Genomic DNA, 18185 nt, shown 5'->3' with positions numbered 1-18185 from the left:
CTCAGGTGGCTGCTGCTGTGTTGTGCTGGAGGATGATGCTGTGTCTGGGGACAAAGTGTGTCCCGTGCACACCTCCACAGCAGGTGCACTCAGACTTGCAGGGAACACGAATTTTTAGCTATGTCTGGTGTATATTTATGGCCAGATCTGGTGTGGTGACAGTTGTGAAAGTGGGTTTTGTGTCAGTGTCGGGTTACAGCCAGGAGAAAAAGTGTTTGTGCTGAGTGCAAGAGCTGCCACCTCCAGAGCAGAAAGCAGGGCAGGTGACGGGGCTGCCTCTCCTGAGGCTCTGCTGAAATGCAGATTATTGTCCTCTCTGGCCAGTAGATCTTTCTGCAGCAACGAGAGCTTTCCAAGTCCCCCACTGAAGGCACTGATCCAGGGTAAGGCTGAGCTCGGGAGATCTCGGGCAGTGCTGGGGCATGAAAAAGGCAGCTCTGATGTGCAGTGTTGGTACTGCTGCCTTTAAACTCCACCTGCAATGGAAACAGGGGTTTGGAGGGAAGGTTGGTTTTGAAATACTAATTAGTGCTGGCTATTGAAGGGAAATGAGCAGGGTGGGTGTGTGCACCTGCTCCGGGGAGTAAGGAGGGGGAAAGAAGGGAATAATTGGGAAGGAGGAGCGGGAAACCAACAGACTTCTTCTGATTTAGTAACTCTGAAGTTCAGTTCTCTGGCTGGGACTTTCCCTGTGGAGTTTTGATTGTCTCTGCAGTGTTTAGCCCCAGCTTTTCCGATGAAGTGATGAGAAATAAGAATATTTGAGGCTATGTGTGTTTCTATCTAGACAAATAACAGTAATAAACCGCAGAACACGCCTGTCTTTATCCTTTCTGATGTTTTGAAGGATAATTAAGTGCAAAGGTACCAAGATGCCAAATATCACAAAACTGAGGCTGGAATTTTGGGTTAAGGGGTACAGAAGAAGGCAGTTTATGCATGGAAAAGGAGAAATGATCATCCTCTGACCACATATGGCTGGAAAACAGCTCTCCCCTCAATATAGCAGAGCTTTGTGGAAGTTCGTGAACCCGAGATGTCTGGCAGGGCTGAGGGGGATTTATTTATGTGCAATTTTATTTTCAGACTTCTTTTGGCTGTTTTGACACCTCCTGGCAATTTTCCTAAGTGCTTAAACTGCACATTACAGTGAGGAATGGTTCTAAGCAGCTCCACGTTGAAATTGGCTAAGGCTTATTTACTGTTTGACTCCTGGCTCTGACAGCGTTTATTTCTCCCAACGATTTTTGCTAAATGAGTTATTTTTCAGTTAGATTGAGCAGGTTCCCACACTTGCATCTCCTTTCCCATTTGCATTTCCTTTCTTTCCTGGCGGTGCCAATCACGGAGCTCCCTGGGTAAAATGATGATTGCAGAAGCCAAATGTTGCCTGATGTGCTTTGTGCAGCAGCAGGGGCAGGAAAGCAAAGGAGGCTGAGGAGAACCTTGAAGCTTTTAGCTCTTGACTGACACAGGCAGCTGGATGAGAACAACAACTTTATTTCACTGTACTCCTTGTTTTCTAACGAGGATGTATTGATGAAGCAGAGGAGAGAGACACAAGCCCAGTAATGGTATTTCTACAAAGAGGTTTTGGGTTGCCTTGATTAAGAGCTCTGAAGGGCTTTGAGATCCTTATTTCCCATATCCACAGTGTCCATGAGAAAAGTGGAGCAGACAGAGATGCTTAAACCTCATTTGAAGGGCAGGATTTAATGGCCATGGGGAGATGGAAGTTACTTCGGGATGATTCTCCTGTGGGACTTTAAAAAACGCCTGCCCTGAGCTGTTCTTGCCTTGGATGGGAACAGAGCAGAGGGAGCTGGGCCTGTTTCTATCCTTGATTTCGATTTTTGCTGCTTTTGGAGCTCTGAGCTAAATTCCTTACAAAGCATTCAAATAGGGGGGGAGATGAAAAAAACACAGATAATCTACAGTGGCCTTCGGTTTGTCTGCCAGCATTCAGGAATTGCTCTTGTGAGGAAGAGAAGGAAGAAACTGGTGCTGAAATTAAGAATCTTCAATTCGTGGGCAGTATTTTTGGTCTCTTTCTCCCTTGACTTTGGCTGTTGGATGAGAAATCACTTTGGTTCTCTAGGTTTTGTGTCTGTCTCTTGTTTACCTGACATTTTTTTTGTTGTGGTGAGTTTGTGCCACAGAGTTGCTGTAATTTGGATCCCACAATGCTGATGAAGCTACAACTGTAGAATTTGTTTGTCTTTGCCAAAAAGAATTTATCTTTATTTATATTTGTGCCTGTCAATTGAAATACAGCTGAAAAAACAGAGGATTTTGGGGCTGTTTCATCATTTGTGCTACAGCTGTGACTCTAAAGGAGGTGTTGCCTCTTTAAGCCTGCTGTGCTTAGCAGAAGAATATTCCAAGTTTTGAATGCTGGTAAAACTCCGTTGGTAATTGGAAGTTTGCTTCCAAACAATCAATAACAAATGTCATAAAGTACCAATCTATTCAGGAAATTAATTGGAGATACTTAGGAGGAATTAATAATGAATGTTCAAGTGATAGTTCCTTTTTAACCTTGCAACATTATCAAGACAAAGTAAACATCAGAGGAATTATAGTAAAGCAGACAAACTGGGGGGAAATTAAGTATGCAAACTAGAGAACTGCATAAATCTCCATGTTATTAATTGGGGGAGAGTTCCTGAAATTATCATCTGGGCTGAATATTAAGTATCATAAATAAAAATGAAACGAAGAGGGAAACGGGAGGAAGCTTTGCAGGCATCCCTCAGAGGATTGCAGCTTTTCCTGGCGGTTGGTAATGAACATGATGGGTATGATACTTTAAATGGATCCTGTTTCCTGTGAATGCAGAAAAGGGAATGATCAAAGCCTGGAATAACCACAGCAAGGAACTTTTGATTAGAAACCTCTCTAATTGCACAGCCATTGTGTTTTACCTCCTACAGCCCCGGGGTTTTCTTGAGGAATTTTAGCTCAGAAGAAAGCAGGTAATTCACCTTCTGGCTGGCTTCTGCAAATGGCTTCAGGACGTGCTCTGAATGTTCTTTGTGCTGAAATTTCAGAAGTGTTGCAGGTACCTAAAGCACTTGGACAAAATTCTCTGAATAAGAAAACATTTACCAAAGCTTCCAAAACATTTACCAAAGCATCTCCCTGTTTGAGATCATGTGAAGTGTACATTTTACAGAGGATTTCTGCTTCGAAATCACACTAAATAAAAGTCTGGAATATGTTTTGACTGATCCTGGTAAAGCAGCTCAGAGCTGTTCTGTGTAACATTCACAGCTTCCTCTCCTCTGGTAGCATTCAGATATAGGATGCCTTAAACACAAGCTATGTCCTATAACCTTCATATATGCAGCTGTTGTCTTGCCTGATGTCATTGGATACCCTGGAAATATGTGAGAACACAGTTTAATAGCTGCTAAAACTCCCAAGATTGAGAGTTTAGCTGAATGGCTCCAAAATGAGCCATAAAATTGCTGGCAGTTGTTACTGCAGTGAAGTTGTTCGGGACCTTCATCAGCCCGACTGAGGAGTTGGCTGAAAAGCCACCAGTGGCAGCTTAGGAACTGTTTCTGCACCTCCTCTTCATATATCTCTTCCCTTTCTCCCTCTTTAAGGCACAAAAATGTTTGCTGAAATGCCCAAGGACTTGGATTTATTTCTGAGCCATCGTTTTGTGATGAAGCCGCATTATTCATGAGGCAGCACGTCCCAATTTATCATTTCCAAACAACGTTCTGCAGATGCACTCTGTGGGGTGTCCAATAACACCACTCCCGTGCTCAGAATTATTTCCAGCTGGTAAAAGCCTGAAATTGGCACTACCTTAACTCATGAGTGGTGTAGTTAGGTGAGGGTTTAGTCTTAGCTCTGAAAATTCAACAGGAGGGATCTTTTGTGCTTAAAATCAGAGTGGAGGTTTTCAGGACTGGTCTGAACGTGTATTTGCCCTGAAATAAGGAGCTGTTTTCTGCTTGAACATCACCCTGCAAATGCCTGATGTCTGTGGTGCCTCACAACTGCTATTAAATCTCCACACAATATGCATTTTGTTCTCCTTTTCCAGTTAAGATTGAAGCATCGCTTTCATTCTTCCCAAGCAGTTACTGAAGAACTGAACTTGCCAAATGTATGGCTCAAACTGTTTAGGGACATCTTTCTGGCTTTATGCATTTCCCTGGGAAAAAGAATTGCTTTTGTGAGAAGTATTATAATTGATTAGACAGGAAATTAATGTGGGGATATGTCATCGTAAGTGTGATGAAATTTCTGCTGTCGCACTTTCCATTATGAGCTTGAAAAATGAGGGTGTTGGGGTATTGAGGGAAGTGACACCAGGGAGGGTGGGGATGGAGATGGGAGAGAATCCAGGAGGGACCCTCTGCTCAGCATCACTCAGATGTGAACCTGCTCCCCCCCTTCTGTCCTTTCCCACTGCTGTCACACTTCCCTTGGACACAGCCCCTCATTTTCTCCCACTGTAACGAGAAAGAAGGGAAATAACTCAGCAGGTTATTGGCTAAATCTCGCCTCTTCCTTCGCATTTAAAAGCTGTGTCACAACCCTGGTTTGGTTCTGCTTTGCTGTTAATAGCTCAGAGAGGATATTGTGCTTATTTCTTCATCTGCTCAGGGAAGCCAGACAGCTTTGGGGTGGCATTCAAAGTTCAGGTTAAAAAGGGTGAAGTTTCTAACTGAGCACCTTGCTGGACAATGACTCCTCCTGAAAGCAAACGCCAGGCAGTGTCAATGGAAAGAAGTTGGAATGCCCTTAAAAAAATCCCCAAGCTTTCCCCCATGGCTTCAGAATGAGCTATAAAACGTAGCTGCAAAGATGGCCCTGTGGAATCTTCATTTTGGTCTCAATTCCAGCCATTAGACACAATGAGAAGGTGATGCAGCAGGAGTTGAGCTCTGATAGTGCTGCCAACACCTTGGAGAAGGCACCTCTTAATTTTCCTTTAAGGCCATGGACCTGGAGCCTTCCTGAGGGGGCGGAGGAGTGGATATTCCTTCAGAACAAAAGCTTCTGGAGTTGAAATATAAGAGGTAAAATGTTAATTTTACTATGGCTTTGTGAACTGAACGTTGGAAGCTCAGGTGCTCTCTCTTCACATGCCCTAATTTTTGCCCAGTGGCAGGAAAAGTAGTTGAATGGTTTTTGGTTTGGTTGTTTTCTTTTTTTTTCAACAGGGATAATTTTCTACAGCTCAAAGAACTGGGTAATTAACAATTTCAAGATTGTGCCTGAGCACCTGATACTTCTCTGCTGCACAGTCAGAACTGTACAGCTGCAACTCTTAACAGTTCCTTTGGTTTTCCCCAAGAAAATCTGTTTACATCGGAGGAAATTATTTCCTTACATGTTTTTCTAAGTGATGAGATCCCCTGCTACCATTTTGGGGATAATTGGCTTCTCCCGTGACTCCTTTGACACTGAGTGGTTATGGCAAGGCTGAACCTTTCTGTCTCAGCTCCAAAAGTGCTGTTTCCTGCGTGCTTTATTTGCCTAATAGCCTTTTTTACTCTTGAACTTAGTGGAGATGTTGAATGTCTGCTGATCCCTTCAGAGCCCAGCTCGTTTGAGATCTGGCCTCTGGTTTGTGCTGGGTCTGAAGGTAGTTTTTAATACAAAGTCTTTTAATACAAAGCTTTTGGCTTTTTCCTACTAAAAATTGAAACATCATCCAAAGAAGCACAAAAACACCTCAGGGAAATATGACTGAGAGATGGGAGACTCGAGGCTTCGAAATAGTTGCATTTCCTTTAATTTTTCTGGATTTGTAGCCTGCTGTGGGGTTTCTGCCAGGGACTCACATTTCAGGTAAAGCTGCTCTGAAAAAAGTGGCATCATAGAAGGTCAGAGGTTGGAGTTCAGACTGTGGCACACCTCCAGAAGGGACCAAAATCCACTGGTGTGAGGCTGAGGCAGAGATGTCAGCCTGACTTCATCCTGAATTCTTGCCGTGAGCGGATGTTGGACCTGGGGGTGAGGCTCAGATCTCCAAAAACCTGAGCACTAATTCACTCCCCACTGAGGGTGATCGTGTGCTCGACTCCAGACTCTGCTCCACCCCATTTTTCCCCTGGGGACACTCACAGATTTGTGTAGAACTGCTCCTGACTCGAGCTCTGCAGTGGAGAGATGCAACATAAAGCACATAACTCTCGAGTGCTCCCTTCCTGCTGCAGTCTCCATGGCACTGGAATGCCCCTGTGCAACAGAAAGCAAAAATCCTTCTGTTCTCAGAGCCTTTTCCCCAAGCTGTTCTCCCAGTCCCTTTGCTGCAGGTGTTGGCCTGTGTAATCCATCCTTGGCAGGGGTGAAAGAAGGGGACAAAACCATTTTAAGTGCTCCACACGCTGCCTCTGCTCCCCTGTGACCCAGCAGCAGCACCTTCATGTGTCTGCAGAGACAGAGATGACCCAGGGCTTGTTAATTAATATCCCTGCTTGATCCCAGCCCGTGGCAGGTCGGATAGGCTGGAAAATCAGACCCAAAGTGCTGCCTGGCTAATGAACTCTTTAAAATGAGCACCAATTAAAGCATTAAGCTCTTCTTGCGAACGTTTTTTGGTGGTGGTTGTTAAATTGAAGGTTGCAACGAAAGCAGAGCCATTAGCAGGGCTTTGTCATTGCTCCTGAAAAGGATGAGGGGGAAAGATGGGCTGCAGAAGCAGGGAGAGGTGCCACGATTTCACACTGCATTGAAATGCTCAGTGGTAGCCGGAATTGCTTCATAATCCTTTAAAAAAAGAGGAGGGGAAAAAAAGCTCAGTCCTGTGGATACAAAAATGCTGTTAGCAAGAAATTTTCCTGCTTCTTTCTAAGCCCATGAGATATTTTTCTCCCTCACGGAAGATATCAGCAGAGTTCTATAAGCTATGAACACCTGTGACCTTGCCGAGCTTTGTTTCTGGTACAGTAGGAAAATATTTTGACAGTGGATGTTTTAGGATTTTAGCCAGTCACCCCAAGGGGTGGCCTTTGTCCAATTAGACTATGAAGAAAAAAATCTATAAAAGAGTTTGTAATAGAATTAAATAAATCAATCTTGCTGCACAGTTCCTGCCTGCTGGATCTCTCTCCTCTCCTCCCTACGGCTGCAGGATACAGTAATACAGTCCCACGTAGTTTTTGCTTGATTTTTGAGGGGGGGGGGGGGGGGGGGGGGGGGGAGGGAAACACACATAAAATAAAAATGTGGCAGATAGAAACCCCACACCAGGGTAAAAATGTGGGTTTAATGCCTCAGAAACTCTGAATTGTTGACTCTCACCAAAAAAAAAAAGCCATCAAAAAGAGTCCATCGCTGTGGGAAGCAGCTCAGCAGGCACAGAACAACCAAGTACTTGCCAGTGATGAAAGTTCCCCTGATGAGTCTTTCTGCTGCTTTATTGACCTTGCAGGTGGCTGTAGCGTTCACCTGCAGCACAGAGGGAAGAAGGGCTGCTTGTCCTTCGTCCCCAGCTGAGGTGACATCTTTGGATGAGCCATTTCCCTGGCAAGGCTCGGTCCCTGCTGCCCTTGCAGCAACCACAGAAACCTGTGCTGAAAACGCGCTGATTGACGCTCGTCTGATTCACTTGCTTTAGGTGCTGATTTACTCTGATTTTTTATTGCTTTCAGTTGGATTAATATTTCAGAGGGAATGCTGGACAAGGAGGAAGGAGAGAGAAGCTGCCTGGTGGTTTTTAACTTTGGTTGCAGTCAGAATTCTGTGCTGTGGAAAAGAGAATGCAAAGCTCATGTAAGAAACACGATTTTAGAGATTTTCCAGGCACTGTGTAAGCCCTGGTGAGGGGGGTGTGTGTGTGTGTGCTTTGTCCCTGTGTAAATAAATCCATGGCTCCCCTAAATAGCGCCGTGTTCCTGTGTTCACATCCAAGAATGTGGAATTTTCAGGAATACTTCACACACCCTTGGAAAATCAGGCAGCTGAGGCAGTACACACTGCTGGCAGAAAATACTGAGAAAATCTGCTTGTGGTCAAGAGCTCAGGAGTGAGAGTGGGAAGTTGTTCTAACGGGTGGCAGTTAAGCAGGAATTCCTAATTCCAAAACAACTCTTCATTTGTCAATGCTTGGAAAGGCTTGGCAGGGGTGATGCCATGAAGATTTTTTGCCTTTTCTTTTATACCCGTTACACCTTTTTTTTACAACTTCTGTATTCCCAGTGCTTTTTGCCTACATTCTTGGACTTGTTTGTTAAGCTGAGAGACCAAACATTTTAGAAGCTTCATAGCTGGGGATCAATGTGCCCCAGAGCCCAAGGTCCTCTCCAGAACACATTCTGTAAACCAAGACAGAACCGTCCAGGGAAGGTTCCTTGGGGAGGGGGGCTCACTCGAGCCTCTCATTGGGGAATCTTTGATAGATGTGCTAATTAGTAACATCCATAATGATATATCAGATCTTTTGGGGGTGCATTTTGTGGGGTGCATTTCAGTGCATTTGACCTGGACATGGTGCACCTAAGGATCCTTAAAATAAATCCCAAGGTAAAATCCCTTTTTCCCTTCTAACCATGTTTGACTCTTGATTTTAAGACCACAGAAAGGCATCAGGGGCAGGAGATGTAATACAGGTTTTGTTTCTCTTCCATCTGGGAAACCATTTCTTCTGTGAGATCGATTATTTCACTGTTCTTTTGTTGTTGTTGTTCTGCAGCTGCCTCTACCACGGTGTTTATTTGGAAAAAAGCCCCAACAACTTACAAATGTGCATTTGCACAGAGCAAGTATTTGTAGATAAGTAACAGACCCCAGCTTGCTTTTCCTTTGCTGACACAATATCTGAGGAATAAATGCTAGCAAAACAGAGTGCTTAGCTCAGGCCTTTGCTGCTGAGGGGATTGATTATTGCAATGGTTTGTCTGAGGGATTGTGTTGTGTTCTGCCTCCTTTAGTCTCTCTTGGCTGGTTACTGGTTCGTTTGTAGCTGGGTTTGGAAGCTGTTTAAATTCAAACCTTGCTCTGGGTGCCTGTATTTTCTCACTTCTGTTTTCTGTGTTGCTGTACAAAACCATTCATTCATCACAAGATGACTTTGCTGGGGTTTTCCCAGCAGTGGTGAGAAGCAAGAGCCTTCTTCAGGACAGGTATTTACTGTTTCCCTTGGCTTCTGAGGGGTCTGGAAATTCTTGTCTGGAGTCTGGTCTAGAGCCATCCTAAGCAAGGATTTATTCTGAAATAATGGTGCTGAAATCCCATCGGGAGGGTTTGGGCTCCTGGCTGCCACATGGAGAAGTTTCAGGGACTGAGAGGGAAATTCTGATTGAATAATTCTGAAGAAGTGTTCCCCCTCCCCAGCCAGCTTGGCCTGATGTTGTCCCCTCTTCCTGTCCTGTGAATCAGATTATTGAGCCCAGGGACAAGTTCCTCTGCCCTGGATCTGCAGGAGGGAATCTAATTTTAGGGATATTCTCATTCTTTTTCCCTCAGCCTCCAGGATTATCCTTGGAGTGAGCTCAGCACTGAAGTGGAACTGTGCAAGTGTTGAATTGTTGAAGTCCAACACAGTGGAGCACTTTGAGTTGATCTGCTGGGATTTTTCTTGTGCCTTCATACCCAGGGAGGGTGAGGATTCATCAATACCTTTAATTCTCCCCTAGAGAAGGCCTGCAAGGTTCAATTTCCCTAAGTTTCACTGCTGTACAATGACCTCGTGTGTTTTATTCTGTATCAGCTAAAATGCAGAGCACTCCCCAAAAGGCGACTTGAATTCCCTTTAGGCCCCTTGCTGCTGTTCTTTCCCCAACCACTGTGTTCTTTCGGTGATTAATAATGGTTCTGATTGTCTTAAAGCCAGATGGGTTTCCACACCTGCTGTGCCATCCCAAAAATAAAGCACCTTTCGTCTGAGCTTGTATTGCTCCCAGTTTGGTGGGAGCTGGAGCTGTAATTTTCCTGTTCTGAGGTTATTTGGTGCTGAAATGGCTTTGGAGCCGGTGGCACATCTTGGTGCTCAAAAGTAGAGATTGAAGGAGGAAATGAAAGCCCAGAATGAAGAAGAAAATGAAACCCCCTGCTTTGAAAATGATTCTCTTGTACTCCTCATGAATACAACTCGTTCTCTCAGGGTCCTTTCCCTGCCAAGATTTCCCAGATCCAGCTCTCAAACCGGTGTTTTTCTGCCTTTGTCTCTCTGAGCTGACAATTAGCTGCAGTTCAATTTCCTGAAGGGTCTCCATCCCTGACCTTGCCACGATTGCAATGTCAAAAGGGAGGCAGAATATGAAAACCAGCACTGGGATTGCCATGGCAGCTCAGCCAAGCAGCAGGACAGCTCTGCAAACTGGCACTGGGAAAACACTTCCCACTTGTTCAAGCATCACTCCTCCAACATTTCACCCACTTCAGCTTTTACAGGTGTCTGAGGCATTGATAATGATGTAGCTAATGCAGCTTTTGGGAAAATAACCTGTGCCTGCAAATCACCTGCAAAAATCACCTGATTTTTCTCTTTATTTTAATCTGCTTTCACTTTTTTGGCATCTTTTCTTCCAAGTGTCAACTGCTGATGCAGTGACCTGATGCTGCTGGTGGCAGCCCTGTGTGTTTGCCTTGTCACAGGGGTACAGCTGGCAGTGCCCCTCGGGGGCTGCTGGGGCTGGGAAGTGCCAGCTGTCATCCAAGGGTCACACAGGGGAAAATTGGGTTCCAAGCCAAACTGGTTTCCACAACAAAAGCCACAGCAGCTGCTGGTGGTGCAAAGCGCTTTGGCTCTGGTCTCGTGGTGTGAAATCTCTGCTGAATTATTTGTGAGGGTTTGAGCAATGGGAAGACTCGGAGACAGGTGGTGCCTGACCTGCTTCACTGAGTGTGGGCAAGCTTTGCTCTCTTAAATGAGGATGGAACCTCAAGCCAAGGGGTGAGGAGGCAAATCTTTGCTGGCCCTGCAGAACCACAAAAAACATGCTGCAAAAATCTCCAGCTGCTGCTAAAGAAGCCCCTCTGTGTGATCCAGCCCAGCTGAGCCTTGGATTTTATCTGCACAATCTCATCCTTCCCGTTAAATTTGAGTTTGGTTCCCTGATTGTGCGGGATGGACACATCCACTGCATCCCAGGGAGCAGCAGGATCAGTCCCAGACCTGATTTCAGGAGTGTTGGGTGGGAGTTTCTGTGGAATGAGCTGAGGAGAGAACCCCAGGGCCTTCTCCCCCAGGCAGCTGCTCAGCTGGTGAGTGCAGCTGTCCCCTAAGAGGGCTGCTGTCCCAAATTTCGTATGCAAACAATAATTAAAGCAATAAATGCTCTGAATATGGATTCTGTTTAGAGCTGGCTTTGAAATTGTCTCTCTTTTCTGCTGCAATGGGGAAGGGAGAACAATGGAAGTGAAAACCATTGTTTTCACAGAAAATTCTTTGTGAATATCCTTGTGGCTTTAAAGGAAAACAGAGTACAAGAACCATAAATACAAAACGCTTTGATTTTGAAGTGGAACTGACATTCATTTTTCCAGATGTAAACAAAATGGCTAAACATCAAGAGAAAACAAGTTCCAGTGCTTTTTCTCTCTACCAAATGCTTCTCACTCAGTGACATTTCACCAAGCAAACTTTTTTTCCTCCTTGAATTTCCAGTAAGAGAATCTAACATGTGATTGGTATTCTTGGAAATTGGTCGAACAGTCTTTCCAGGCAAGCTGGATGATTTGAAGTGGGTTCAGCTATTAGAGACTGACATTTCTTCCTCTAAGAGCTTGGCTGTCTGCAGATTTGTAACACTTGTAAGTCTTCCAGGGCTCAGATTTCCAGAGAAGTTAAGGTCAAGGGATATGTGGTGAGGGAAAATTCACATCTGTAAATTTTGGGGTTATTTTGATGAAAAATATCTTAATGTAGAGGACTTTAAGTGCTTAATTCTGCTATTCTTACTCATGATGAAGAATGAGTAAAATTGGATTCCTGGCCCAGAATAGAGTTGCCAACATTTAAAGAAAATTTCCATGGGTAAGAACAGCTCCAAGTGACCCTGAAGTGTAGGAAATAAATTCATTGCTGCCTCTGTCCAGCAGAAATTATGATCAACAAATTGGAAGTCAGCTGTGTGATCTCCTAGGAGGGAGATGGGATTCCTGTAAAGTCCTTCTCCAGTCAGACAAAACCCCCTTAAATTTTTCCAGTCGTGGCAGCTCAGTAGGAAAATGAGAGCACAGAGGTGGTGGCTGGAAGGAGCAAGGATCAGAGGCACAACAGGCTCAGGGGAAAAGGGGGAAGACAGGAATGGCAGTGCTGTAAAGAGGAAGGAGCTAAACGAGGATAAATGAGGATAAATGAGGAGTGGAGGCAAAGAGAAAAGTGTGGGGGAAACTTAGAGATTGGAGCTGCAGTAGAACGAAGTAACTGATCTTAGCTGGGAGTTAAAGACTGCCCCAGCACTGAGAGGTACAAAATTAAACACAGATCCTTCACTTTATAAAACCCCCCACATTTAGTTCACCCAGTAAAGGAGATGAATTGTTCTAAAAGGTGCCTGGTTCTGTTTTTCTAAGGAAAAACGCAGTTTAAAATGGCAAGAATGCAGACTAGCGAGAAGCAGCTCCTTCTTTGCACTGTCTGGCAAACCCAAGATGATGAACAACGAAACCAAAAAGCCTTTTGCAGCAAAACCTTTTGTCTTGAACAATCAGGGAGCTGCCAACCATCCCTCCGTGTGAGGAGCTGTCTGTTCTGTTTAGGAGAAGTGAAAGCAGTGCCTCAGAGCCCGGGAGCAGGAGAGAGGCAGTGACAGGAGATGCCAAAGGGCTCGTTGGACACAGCTGTTGTGACACTGCTGATAAGGGGACGCCCTGGTTCAGCACGGGCCTCTCCAGCACAGCAAATTACCCAACAAGGGGAGAAGCCGCCGCAGAATCCATCGCTACCTGCAAAACAATTTCATGCTAGGCTAAACAGGGATTAAAAAAACCTCCCCGGGCTGCTTCACAAGCCAAACCTTGGGTTTAGAAAGGAGCAAGGCAGGCGGTTCTCTCCAGGTGTGAGGACAAATCTGGCCTGCCAACGAGACCTCTTTTGGGGTGGCCTGACCCAAGTGAAGATCTACGGGACAGCTGGAATATACTACTACTGATTATAAATTTATTAAGCTTTTCCTGCAGTAGTTTTTGGGGTACATCTGCAACTTGAGTGGGTGGGAAAGGAGGGATAATGGCAGAGCATCCAGAGGGGGTGAATGGGAGGATTTACCAGTCCCTTGCAGATAAGGATGGAACCCAGGGTCCAGATGTTTAAAACCAAGCTCCCTTATCCTGCAGAGTGTTGTGACCTGTGGCTGAAAGGTTTTCTTTGTAATTTGCACTGACCTGAAGGAGCACATGGACGAGGATCTGAAATGCATCATCTGTGTGGATTAAATGTCCACGGGGAGTGGTGACTTTGGGGCTATTCCCAGGTTTGCTGGATGGGGATAACCAACAGTCCATCCAAACTTACTGAATGGATGGGAATGGCTTTTCCTGGAGGAGTTAACGGGGAAATTTGTGCTCGAATCTCAGGTTCTGTGGTGAAACAGCAGCTTGAACTGGGTGCTTGCAGAAAATGTAAAGTTCAGGTAGAAGAGGAGGCTCTTAAATTTGGGAATTCTGGGGCTCTGGTTCCTGCTGTGCTTTAAATTCTTTTTGGCCTTAGGCAAGGCACTAAAAGGAGGGTCTGGAAAAGCTTTTAACGTTTCATCCTAAGGCACTGCCACTCCCAGAAGCTAACTGGGCATCCAGTGGAGCAGAAACCACTCAAAAACCACTCAAACCAGGTTGTTTTTCTCTGTTTAAGCCAAATCCAGTCAAACCAGTAGGAAACTTGTCTAATTACACAGTACATTGCAGGTGCCTGAAGGGTTGGGGTGTACCTTGGTTAGCACAGGATAGAACCCCCCAAAAAGTTCTTCCTTCATGTATTTACATCAAATGTGCCTCAGTATCCCAGGTGTAAAATACATTTGGTGCCCTGACTCCCAAGGACTTTCCTGTGGGAAATAGATTGGGTGACAGGAGAGAATGTGTAAATAAAAATAACAGCTCTGAGAATCCACTGTGCCCTGCCCTCTGATGTTGGTTTTTCTTCTGTTGAAATGAAGTAAGAAATGTTCTGTGAGAAGCACCAGCGTTTAGAAACTGAGATTTTCTTTTTTTCATGTTTCACTTGGCAGAATTTTCCAGAGCCACTTTCTCCATTGGAAGTGCTGCCAATCAGAGATGTGTCCTCTGTTTAAATCTCTTCCCTTTTTTTAAGCCTGTAAAGTGGATCTTTGAGGGGAAAAAACTTAAATGAACTTTCAGGCAGAGTTTAAATGAACTTTTTAATGCTGCTTGCTGAGCGACAGTGACTCACCAGCAGAAAAAACCCCATTAAATGGAGAATGGCCTTTGTTCCAAGGAACAGGTGATTTTAACAATAGCTTTAGAGATTTCTCTACAGCAAGGGAAGAAGTTTCATCTCTTCAGTTCCCCAGATGCAGCCCTGGTGCCTGTGCTAAAATTCCCCCTGGAAATAGGGGTGAGCTCCAGAAACTCAGCTGACAGAAGATATTGCAGCGGAAAAGGGATCTGAAAGACGCTTGGAAGAATGGAGTCAGCACGACTAGGCCAACCTTCAGGTCTTCAAGTGCTTTTTTCATAATTGCTAAAGCTTCCTGACACTCTTGGAGCAGCTAAAAGTGAGATAAAGTGGCTGTTCAAGTGTTTAAGCTTGGAAATGAGAAATAATCATTTTTGGGCACACTGTGGAGAATAAATCAGGAATGTGGATTTAACACTTTTTTTCCCCTGCTCTTATTATTTCTAGTGGATGCAAGGCACCTCTCATTTAAGCTTTACTTGTACAATGCTGGCTCTATAAAACTTCCAGGGATAAATAAACATCCAAGCAGCTTTGTTCAGGGCTGCAAAATGAGTCTGGGCCATAAAACCCTGAAATTGGGATCATGTTGGCTAAAAGAAGCTAAAGACAGTGTTTCCTGACAGGAATTCCGTTTTAATAAATGCCCTTTAGTTGTAGTTAGACATTGTGTGAATATTTAATATTTTCAGCTTTCAAATGAATTCCTGATGGGATCCAGCTGGCCTGAAGTTTTTCCTCCTGGATGGACACGTTGGTTTCATCTCTCCTGTCCTGTCGGAGCCACTCAGTGCTTTAATCTGGATCTGAGTATTCCACTGAAGTCAGGACTTCAGGCTGAAGAGAGGGAGAGATCATTAAGTGCCTCTGATGGGTGATGTGAGGTCCCTCAATAGAACACTTGCAGTTTTTGATAAATTACCAGCCTGATGTTTTGAAAGCCTTTTCTTCCTCTTGTCCAGAACTCCTTTCAATCATCCCATATTCTATTGCTGGCACTCACTTCAGGCTTTTTCTCTTTCTAGACTCTGGCTCTTAAGCTGCCAGCTTGGCCTTGGAGACTTTTGCCACAGACCAATTTCCCTGCTAAAAATCTTCTGCAAGGTCTTGGCACGGCTTAAAAAGAGTTACTTCAGCTGCTGCTGGCTGACAGAATTGATTCTGGTTTTGAGAGGATGTACGAGGCTTTAAACCTCTCTGTGCCCTGCAAGAGGAGGCTTTTTTGAAGGGGCAGTCACCACACTCATAACAATATTTAAACCTGTGGTGGTTATGCTGATGCCTTTGTTTTGTCACCTTCTCCTATGATTTTATTAATTAAGAATAGAGGCAAATAAATAATGGCAGTGGCGGGGGGCACTTTGAAGCTAAACTGCAATTTTATTGGAGTCAGCAGGTACCTCTGCTGTTCTGCTGTGGCAGCAGTTTGGTTTGCCAATAAAATGCAGAGCAAGGTCTCTCAAAAGCAGATCTGGTGCTGGTTGGAGCCTTTGAACTCGTGATCCTTTCTGCACTGTGTGCTGATTTATCAGTGTATGGAAAGGGCTGGGTTACCTGGACTCCAGTTCTGGTTCTTGTGAGGACTTTTGTGTTGTTAAAGGTTGGGCTCGATGCTCTGGGAGGGTCTTTTCTAACCTGAATGATTCTGTGGTTAAATCAAAGGTACAGCATCAAAGCTGCGTGTTCCTATCGGTATTTACAGACTTCAGACCCTCCTGAAGGGTGTGAAGTCCAGGTATGAATCTTCTCCTACTCACATGTAGGGAGGAGAAAGAACACCCTGGCTGACATATGCTGACCCTGGTGTTCCTGCTCCATCCCTATTCCATTCTTGGATATTCCTGTGAAGTAGCAACATTTCCCTGGATTATCTTCTCCTGTACCTGGTTTCTAGTCCTGTACAGAAGAGATGGATTTACAGACATAACACGTAGCAGTTTTCCAGGGTGATCCCATTTTTGCCTATTTATTTACTTGTCAGTGATGCACAAACCACATTTGTGAAGCTGCTTCCCCCTGAGCCTTCCAGCAGTGGGAGCTGAGGGCAGCATCAGCTGCTGGGGGTGATTTCAGATGTGCTTTTTGACAGCAAATCAGGGGATGTTAATCAGATTCAGGAGCTGGAAGACACTGAGAATTATAATTGCTGCTGGGCACAGCTGGATGTGAACCGTTATGGCCAACAGAGCTCAAAAGGGACAGAGCTTTTCCTGCCCTCCCCATGAAGGTCAATACAAAGAAATACGAGATTTTCAGCAGTGTCTCAGTGTAGTTTTCATTAATTGCAGTATAATTAGGTGATCAGTTTAACGAACGTTGCTTGAATCTTCTCCGGGTGCAGGAGGCACCATCAGAAATAATCCTGTGTTGAAGTGGGATTTATGAAATTTTGGAAGCGTTGCCTGCCCTGTGAGAACATCCCAGGACAGCCCTGGGCTGTGTTTCAGCTTTAGCAGAGGAAAATCAAAAGTTCTGGGAAGGGTCAGTCTGGTCCTGCCCATCTCAGAAAAGAAGAATTTACTGCTCACCCTGCTCAGAGACAAGTGGGATAAATGCTCTGATACCATGAACAGCACTTAACAAAGTGTTTAACGAAGTTTGGTCTGCAGTGGGGCAGAATTGATCCATCAACAGGCGTAAAGCAAACCGAGGGAATCGTGTGGGGCTGGGAGGGATTAATGAGTGCTTTTAGCAGCATTTGTCACTCGAGCTGTGAGCACCTGGGGTCAGACAGCTCCTCCCAGCCCCACCTCGGAGTGGGTGCCTTGGTCTGTCTGTGCTGCCTCTGCCCCCCTGCATTTCAGGGCCCCGAGGGTTTGTAGGTACAGCAAGTTTTTGTTATTTGTCGTGTGTTCCACCGCTGTCTGTCAAAGCTGAGTTTCATGTGAATACAGCTGATTTAGGTCATAGCAGTGTTGTCAAATCTTAGCCCTGTGGAAACCCAGGAATGTTTTGCTGTTGGTTTCTCTACAATTCCCCCTTGTTTTTTTGCCTTTCACTCCCCAATTCTGTCAGCTTTCCATGTGCTGCTGGAGATGTCTGGGAGAACTGCACTTCATCCAAATCTTCCTGAAGCTCTGATTTGTCTGATTTTCTGTGTTACACCATTTAATTTTTCCTCTACACTGTTTATTGCCTTTGTAAATTCGGTATTTAACTGTGTAAGCTCAGTAGGGATGGAGCTCAGCATGAATAACAAAGCTGTGCTGTGATTTTACACGGCTGCCCTTTATTCCAGAAGGAGAAAAACTTCCAGTTACAGCTTGGGTGTGTGTTGGCATCCTGGTCATGCCACCCCCGAGGCAAGGGCTTGAAACCAAGTGATCTTTTAGGTCCTTTCCAACCCAAATTATCCCTGATCTTCCTTTTTTTAATTTTCATATTAAATCTGTTATTTTTTGCTCTCTTTTCCCATCTTGCTCTAGGACTGCCCAACAGGAAAGTGGCCTCTGTATCACTGCAGCACCTCCCAGTAAATCTGGAGGGTTTTGTATTGGTAAGTGGTGTTATTTTGTGATATTTGGTCTTTTTTTTTCTCTCCAGGTCATTGGGATGCACCCGTGGGAAGCACTGGAGCTGCCCAAAACCCCCCAGTGGATTATGGATGTGCTTTATGAGTGGCATTGGAAGGGATGTGTGCAGTTATTTTTATATGGGGGGGGGGGGTGTATTTATACAAGTGCCTGCAGGAAGGATGCAGCCCTGACTTTGCAGCTTTAAAAGGGGAATTTTAATGTATTAATCCACAGAACTCTGTCTGTGTAATAAAAATAATTTTAAAAGGAGGAAAAGGGAGAGGGAAGCATGTGAGAGGAGGCTCCACCCTCACCCATCCCTGCCATCTCTGCCATTTTAT

General features: G+C 44.9%; 1 protein-coding gene across 1 annotated transcript in view; it reads left to right on the top strand.

Annotated features, from left to right (window-relative positions):
- Nucleotides 1-266: 266 nt before the first annotated feature.
- The window catches only part of LOC104692119 (SCO-spondin-like), a 69527-nt gene continuing 51608 nt past the window's right edge, over nt 267-18185 (top strand). The window contains exons 1-2 of the mRNA XM_039565018.1: nt 267-383; nt 17755-17825. The gene's annotated coding sequence lies outside the window, so the exon portion shown is untranslated. The remainder of the gene's footprint in view (nt 384-17754; nt 17826-18185) is intronic.

Source organism: Corvus cornix, chromosome 24 (genome assembly GCF_000738735.6).
Source record: "Corvus cornix cornix isolate S_Up_H32 chromosome 24, ASM73873v5, whole genome shotgun sequence".
Taxonomy (NCBI): domain Eukaryota; kingdom Metazoa; phylum Chordata; class Aves; order Passeriformes; family Corvidae; genus Corvus; species Corvus cornix.
This window is presented reverse-complemented; position numbering and strand designations above follow the sequence as displayed.